This window comes from Lactuca serriola, chromosome 4 (assembly GCF_051521515.1).
Source record: "Lactuca serriola cultivar US96UC23 chromosome 4, Lser_US96UC23_V15, whole genome shotgun sequence".
Classification (NCBI taxonomy): domain Eukaryota; kingdom Viridiplantae; phylum Streptophyta; class Magnoliopsida; order Asterales; family Asteraceae; genus Lactuca; species Lactuca serriola.
In genome coordinates, this window is record NC_136411.1 from 51,968,437 (window position 1) to 51,975,455 (window position 7,019).

Below are 7,019 nucleotides of genomic sequence, written 5' to 3' on the forward strand. Positions count from 1 at the left end.
GATCACAGACGAATCCACATCAAGTTGCAATAGTGAACAAAATCTCCCTTTTGAAATCGAAGCCTTGTAAGAGAAGATTTGGAAGTAGGTCCTCTCCTTGTTCTTATCATACGAAGCGGTAGTGTAGACTTGCAATAGGAGTGACATTGGGACGGATTCCACCTGTGTTAGGGCTAGAACCAGAGGTGAATACTTCAAACACTCAACCACTTGTAGCATATACGAATTGTACAGAAAAGGGTTGAGTTCAATGATCATGTTATGGTTTGGCTTGATCGAGATCAATGTGGACGAAGCAGTTTGATCATGAGCCGATGAAGAAGTCGCCATTGTTGAGTTAAGGAAGAAGATGAACAGTTGTAAATCGTCGTGTATATAGAGAGAGCTTGTTGCAGGTAAAAGAGACAAATATAATTAGAAACCCTTTATATACCATTGCCAGGAGAGAGAAAGAATCGTCATGATAATGATGAGATCACTGAAACGTCGCCTGAAAAAGCACGATGTGACAGGGTGGTTTCTCCCAGGTATACGTCAGCACATGTGGGTTTAGGGACCATTCAAATTCATGCGCCCAAAAGCTTATCCTCAATCCGTCGTTTGAAATTCAGCATCGCTCCAAAATTTAGGATAACCTCTGTTGCTCCAAAAGATAAACAAAAATCGAACCAACAACAACCAGAATGTTAGAAAATAAAAAAAAAATTCATGCAATAGGGTGACAAAAGATAAAGAAATAAAGCAAAATGTGTATTGGATGTGAGTGATGTCTATTAGAAGACATAAAGAAGATGATTCCGGGCAAGAATCGCTTTCTTCAAAGTCAAGAGACACTTGAAGTGCTTGTGTGGTTTCCCGAGAAGATACGATCAAGTGTTTGTAGAGAAACCTTGAAAGGCTTCTTTTTAAATTATAGGCTAAGGGTAGTGTATCTTCAACCGAACGTCGATTCTTAATATAAGACCGGACGTTGGAAGAAGTACTTGTGAGACCATTGTGGTCTGTTGAACAAGTAGGTTGGATATAATTTATAGTGACTAAAGATGTGATAGAAATCTCAAAAACAAAAACAAACTGGATCTTTTTGGGAAGAAAAGCCTTGGTGTTAGACAATTTCATAAAAGACCACTCAAAAATAAAATGAGATTTCATTAGGTAACAAGTAAGATCTTGAATATAATGATTCATCGTGAATTCATTGTAGGTGTTGGTTTTTGGGTTTCACTTAGCACGTGGTGTACGTATCTAAAATCACAAACACAGATTTTGTGCAACCATAAACCTTAGTGGTAAAGACCGAGAGTCTCAAGGGTTACAATGGTGAACCGAAAGTTGATGGAGAATGTAAGGAGGATTGTTAAAGAACTGAAAGTAAATCTGCTAAATTAACATGAGAAAGCAGAAAACTCTTAACTCATTTGAGAAGAGTAAGGTAGCTCCGGACTTGAGTTGTTTTTTAACAGCCTGATTGGGAAGAAACGATAGGTATAGATCGAATCATTAAGGCCTTGCTCTTAGTCGCAGAGGCTTCGGTCAACATGCAGCAGCATGCTTCTAGGGATCCTTAACTAGTTCAGATGGAAATAATCGTACCTGCCTTAGCTACAAATTCTATTGTACCGGTATACTTGGGACCTAATTAAAAGAACAAGCAAACAAACACACCACACAAACAAAACAAACACACAAACCAAACAAAAAAAATAATGTTGAGAATTTTTTTTTTAAGTTTTGAGATTTTTAAAGTTTTCTGAAAAATAATAAAAACAGAAAGACTGAAATAAAGTAGCACAAAGCACTCAAAAAAATAGAGTTAAAAGAATAAACAAAATGTACAACCGAAACCTTATCTTAAAAGAATGAAGCGAAATAAGTCGAGCGTTCGGTTCATTTCGGTTCTTGAAAATTCCAGAGCCGAAATAGACCGAGCGTTCGGTTCGTTTCGGTTCCCAAAAATTATGGAGACGAAATAGACCGAGCGTTCGGTTCATTTCGGTTCCCGAAAAATCCGGAACCGAAATAGACCGAGCGTTCACTCTATTTCGCTTGTCTAACTTTTAGTGAGAGATTAGAGGATTTGGTACCAACTCTGCTTCCATCATTCCCAGGCCTTGTAAAATTTTATTGAAGCTTGCTTCATGTATGGCTTTAGTGAATATGTCAGCCAGTTGATCAGAGGACCGAACGAAATGTACTTCCACGTTCCCATCTTCTACATGGTCTTTGATGAAATGATATCTAAGTGCAATATGCTTAGTCTTTGAGTGTTGTACTGGATTGTGACATATTCTTATTGCACTTTCTGAGTCACAATAGAGAGGAATCTTCTTCATACTCAGCCCATAATCTCTTAGTTGACTTTGAATCCATATTACTTGAGAAGTACAAGATGTTGCAGCTATATACTCAGCTTCGGCTGTTGAAAGTCACACACAGGTTTGCTTCTTGGACTGCCAACTAACAAGTTTACCGTCAAGGAATTGGCATCCACCAGTTGTGCTCTTTCGGTCCAGACCACATCCTCCAAGATCAGCATCAGAAAAAGCTTGAATAAAGAATCCAGATCTAGCAGGGTACCAGAGACCGAGAGATGAGGTTCGCTTCAGGTAACAGAAAATATTTTTCACTGCCACCATGTGAGGTTCTCTTGGATTAGCTTGAAACCTGGCACAATAACAAACAGAAAACATAATGTTCGGTCTACTAGCTGTTAGATACATAAGGGACCCTATCATTTGTCGATATAGTGTTATGTCAACAACAGGTTTTTTCCAGAGAAGGTGTTAACTTAGTGCCAAATTTCCATAGGAACCTTCCCTTTCGAATCTCCCGTCATACCAAATTTTGCCAGCAAGTTCTTTGTGTAGGCCTCCTGGATGATAAATATACATTCTGGTCCCTGTCTAATATTCAAACCAAGGAAAAAATTAATCGAACCCATTGTGCTCATTTCAAATTTAGTCTCCATCAACTTCCTGAATTCGGTCGTTAAGCTAGGATTCGTGGAGCCGAAGATGATGTCATCGACATAAATCTGAACTATCATTAGATGTTCGCCTTCTTTCTTTCGGAAGAAGGTTGGGTCAACCGAACTTTGCTTAAATTTTGACATTTTCAGAAAGCGAGTTAAAGTTTCATACCAGGCCCTCGGTGCTTGCTTTAAACCATATACAGCTTTATCCAGCACATAGCAATGATCAGGGAATTTCTCGTTCACGAAACCAGGAGGTTGCTCAACATACATTGTTTCTTCTAGTTCTCCATTCACGAAAGCGCATTTTACATCCATTTGGAAAACTTCGAAGTTTTTATGAGCAACATATGCCAGAATAATTCTAACTGATTCCAACCTTGCTACTGGAGCGAAGGTTTCCTCATAATTTATCCCTTCCTCTTGGCAATATCCTTTTACTACCAACCAAGCCTTATTTCTAATAACGTTCCCCTCTTTGTCAAATTTATTCCTAAAGACCCATTTCAAGCCAACCACTGAAGCATCCTTTGGTGTGGGAATCAGCCTCCAAACTCGATTGCGTTCGAACTCATGGAGCTCATCTTGCATTGCTTGTACCCAATCAAAATGATCAAGTGCGACATTAATTGTTTTCAGTTCGACTTTGGAGACAAACGAATTAAACATACAGAATTCAACTTTAGAGAATAATGCAGTTTGTTTTGCTGTCAATTGAGAACGAGTGAGAACTTTCTCAGTTGATTCACCAATGGTTTGTGCTTTGGGATGATCCTTGGTCCATTTCACTAAAGGAGGATAATTTGGGTCATAGGCTGGATCCAACTCTGCATTTACTTCCTCTTCAAGTTCTGATTGATCACCTTCGTCAGTTGTATTCTCTTTCTCCCCCTCGACTGGCAAAGTATAACCTGTGTCAGGATCAGATTTTTCATCCTCTGTGGGAGTCGGATTCTCCCCCTCGATTGGACTATTATTGGGTGGGTTTGGAGTTGTATGCTCCCCCTCGCTTGGACCTTTATGAGTTGGGGATGGAATTGGATTCTCCCCCTCGAAAGATATTTCGGTTGTCTTTGGTGCTGATGAACTCTCCCCCTTGAACATTGAGCCGTTGTTTGGAGAGTCATTGGAAAGTTGACCACCTGTCGGTTTAGGAGGTTCACTTTCCATTTCTTTGGCAGCTTCATCTATGATCTTTTTGAGATTGTCGATTTTGTTGTCTGCTGCTTTCGCTTCTGAGTGTGTTGCTTTCTCTGTTTCATCAAATAGCCGAATGTACTCTTCAAACATGTTGGATACTGGAACCGAGACTTGTCCTGATTCAGGAAATATTTCCCCCAAGGCACTTTCGCTCCTTTGAACTTTCTTCATGTAATTATCGTCAAAGGTTACATAATATGTTTCTTCAATTCGTTTGGAGCGTTTGTTCAAAACTCTATATGCCTTTGAAGTGAGTGAATAACCAAGAAAAATTCCCTCATCAGCTTTGACGTCAAACTTATTATGGTTCTCTTTTAAATTAAAGATGAAACACCTTGAACCGAACACATGGAAAAATTTAACATTGGGCTTTCGATTTTTCAGAATCTCATATGGAGTGACTGAGAATCTTTTGTTGAGCAAGGATCGGTTCTGAGTGTAGCACGCGGTTGCAACTGCATCAGCCCAAAAGTATGGTGGAAGAGAAGCGAAGCTTAGCATGGTTCTGGCTGCTTCACATAGGGAATGGTTTTGTCTTTCAACAATCCCATTCTGTTGTGGGGTATAAGGGGCCGAGAAGTTGTGAGATATCCCCTTGTCAGCCAGAAAATCCTCAAAATCTTTATTCTTGTATTCCAGCCCGTTGTCGCTTCTAATGTTTCTCACCAGCTTTCGCAGCTGTACTTCCACTTGCTTGATGAACGTCTTCAAATTGGGCATCACACCTGATTTCTGTTTAAGAAAGAAAACCCAGGTGAAGCGTGAAAAATCATCTACTATGACAAGAATGAACTTACTACCACCGAAGCTTTCGATAGCTGAAGGTCCACATAAGTCAATGTGCAGAAGTTCAAGAGCTTTAACTATCTTTGTATTGATTCGTGTAGGATGGCTCTTTCTGCTTTGTTTGCCCATCTCACACGCTGCACACAAATGTTCCTTATCAAACTTGAGAAGAGGAAGGCCTTGTACGTGGTCACCAAGCACCAACTTATTAATGTCTTTGAAGTTCAGGTGCGATAGGCGTCGATGCCACAACCAGCTTTCATCAGTGTTTGCCTTTGATAGCAGGCATATTGTTGGTTTTCCTCGAATTGGGTTGAGATTCAAAGGATACATCTCTCCCTTGCATTCAGACTTTAACAAAACCTTTTTGGATTGCTTCTCAATTATTTCAGAGCCCTCGTCATCAAATGAAACCTTCAACCCTGTTCCCACAACTAATTGTGACACACTGATGAGGTTATGTTACAATCCCTCCACATATGCTACTTTTCGAATCGAGAAGTCTCTGTTGGTTATCATACCATATCCTTTGATTGTGCCATATGAGTTATTGCCATACTTTACACATCCACCATCCTTTAGGGACCGAAACTCCCTCAGCTCTTCCTTCCTTCCTTCCTGTCATGTGACGCGAGCAACCATAGTCTATATACCATTCATCATCGAACTGCTCCTCACTTATCACCTGCAAATTCAAGCAGATTTAGGAACCCAGAGTTTCTTGGGTCCTGGTGAGTTTTTCATAGAAAAAGGAATTACAATAGAAACATCAACCAAATAAGTTCTTTTTATTAGAGTGGATTGATCTTTTCTTTTGATGATATACACCTTGATTTTGGTTTTATCTTGTTTAAATTTTGGTGTATTCAATGGTGTGTTGTTAGATGGTTTTGGTGTTTTCTTTTGAATCCTAGGGTTAGCTGCCTTTTTCTTATTATTGATATCAAAATCAGAATCAAGTTTTCCCTTTCCTTTGATTTCCTTCACTGAATTGAATTTTCTTTGGGAGTTGGAAGGACCGAAACTAGACTTTTGACCGAAACTTGACTTTCGGTTCTGAGCACTGTTGTTGGAATCGAAAGTAGACGATTGGTCATTAGCCTTGACGTTTGGACCGAAACTAGACGTTCGGTTCTGAGCTTTGGAATAGTAGGAATTTGGACTGAAATTTTCTTTTCCTTTTAGCTTTTCCTTTCCTTTTTCAATTGATTCTTTCTTTGGTGGTACGTAGTTGGGATTTCGAGATTGCCAATAACGTTTTCGCTCATTCAGATTTTTATTGTATCTTTGATTTCTTTGGCGTTTCTGTTCAGCTAACTCCTTCTGAGATTTGTGAATGTTGAAACTTGATTTTGGCTTTTTCTTTTGAGTTTCGGTTGTCTTAGTTGGAACAACTCGTTCTCTCATTGGTTCTTCAGGGATTTATTTTGTTCCACTTGTGCTTGATTTGTCGAAACTCGAGGGTTTGTTGATAGGTTCAACAACGTATCTTCCTTTAACTCTCCATGAAGTTTGATCAAAAAAGCCAATGGTTTCGTATGTGTTGTCAATAGGGGCTGACCAAAAGTAATCGTCGCACCCTTCAGCAGTGTCTTTGTCAACCAAGATTTTTAACTATGTCATTTGTTTTTTGCAGTGACTCCTGTAACAACATAGACTTGATTCGGCACAGTTTGAACCTTATGATAAACCATTTCTTTCTCCTTTAGTTTCTGTGGCTTGTCCTTTGACAGGCGAGCGTATTCAACCGAATTTTCAGAAATGAGGGGTTTCTCCTTTTCGGTTTCGCTCTTCATAAACCCAGAGCAATCAACCACGTCTTCAACTGAGATTTCGCTCATCTCACTTTCCTCATCAAATTCAGACATATTTTCTATGTTCTTTTTATTCTCTAAAATAATTTAGCGTTGGACGAGTCAAATGATTGAATGGTTTCGGACTTAATTTTTAACCTATCATTTTCATCTAAAAGATTTTTGAGCATACATTTATGTTCCTTAGAGTCAATGAAGGTCTCTATCTTATGCAGTCTAATTTTGTAAGCGTTAGATGTCTCTTCTGA

The 7,019-nt window shown here is 39.2% G+C and overlaps 1 pseudogene; it reads right to left on the reverse strand.

Annotated features, from left to right (window-relative positions):
* Positions 1 to 2,788: 2,788 nt before the first annotated feature.
* On the reverse strand, positions 2,789 to 6,364 carry LOC145098363 (uncharacterized; annotated as a pseudogene).
* Positions 6,365 to 7,019: the final 655 nt, after the last annotated feature.